The following is a 1,588-nucleotide window of genomic DNA, read 5'->3' on the forward strand; positions in this document are numbered from 1 at the left end:
TGCCGCAATAAATTGGTTAATCTTGAAGGCACCACAGGACTCCTGGTGACTTCTGCCGCAACACCTACCCCTCTGGAATTACAAATAGATCCTTGAGGACAATTACCAGCTTCTAAAGTAATTATACTGCCACCTAACGTCTCTAAAAACCAACAAAAATTATCTCGAATGCAATGCCTCAATCAAGAGCCATACAATGATAATTTCTGATGCCCTCAGCACTGAGCACCCTTTCATGAGGGCTGGCTCCAATTAGAATCCAATTAAAAATCCACGCTTTTAATATGCAATTTACAAATGTACCAGTTCATTCAATTAATAGCTTCAGCCCTTGCAGGTTCCTTTTCTTACTTGGGGAAGTTGAAAGGAAAGACTATGGCGAAGTAGAATGGCATACAAACTGCTCCTGTTTGCCTCACAACTCAAAGAATCTTAGTTTATGACCAGTTTATAATTCTACCAAATGAGATTATTTCCTTGTAAGCAACTTCAGTCAGACTTAGATCAGTCAGCAGAGATTGCCATCAGTGGTTCTTTGCTCATTAACTTTGAACCTTCTGAGGAATCCAAATAATAATAAAAATACTGACCCCAAGAATTTTTTTTTCTAATGCAGGAGGGGAGAGGAAGGTCTCAGTGATAGCAATGGAGGAAAAAACTGAGCAGAACTGAAAGGAGCATTTCCAAAATTACACCACACTTTTCAATTTCTTCCTTTAAAAAATATATTGATGAATTTTTGAGAACAAGTATCACAGGCAAATGACAGTGCTGTTACAAAGATTTGCAGATATCCAATAGTCATAACATGTCAGGAACAAAACATAACCAACCGAAAATAATTCTTAATGTGAATTTTTAAATTAAACGTTGTACGTGCATTGTTTTGTCATTCATCAAATATGAAGCCTCTCATGATTATCAAATACATCATGCCATTGCATTTCAGCTTTTGAATGCTATAAAATGCTAAATAATCATTTTATGTTAAAGATTAGATATAGTTAAAGATTAAATAGTATTGCTTGCCAACCACCAAGTGTTGTCAAATATCAAATAATATCTAATTATTTTTCTATACACTCTTACTCCGCACTGTGGTTCTGATGAAAATTGTTCCCCTGAAACTGCTATTTGCATTGTATTGCTGGAACTCTAGTTGGGGTGTGGTGTGGTGGAGAGTATTAAACTCTCCCTCCCTATCCCCTGTGGTCCCAGGGCTGCTCAATCCCTCCAGCTGCTATTTACAGTTTCTAAAAAGAAACAAGTTTATTAATTGCATCCATGCAATTACCATAATGTTCAGTTTGGCCTGAGTCTAAGGATTCTCTGCTCTATTACAGAGATAGTCCCTGCTTCTATGTTGCTGCTGCTGTTGTTTGCTGTTGTTTTACTTCCATGTAGGCTGTGCTCTAGCCCTCGGCATCAGTGGAGCACACAGCCACCCATCGTTTCTTTAAAAGAGACATCTTTAATCCACTGTAGCACCACCACCTCACTCCACCGGAGTGGATAATGTAGGTTGAAAAAATATGGAATTATTACCTTGTATGTATCTTGTCTTCACAGGCAAGAACTGCAGAAAGAA

The sequence above is a fragment of the Podarcis vaucheri genome (genome assembly GCF_965113315.1).
Source record: "Podarcis vaucheri genome assembly, chromosome: 3".
NCBI classification, from domain to species: domain Eukaryota; kingdom Metazoa; phylum Chordata; class Lepidosauria; order Squamata; family Lacertidae; genus Podarcis; species Podarcis vaucheri.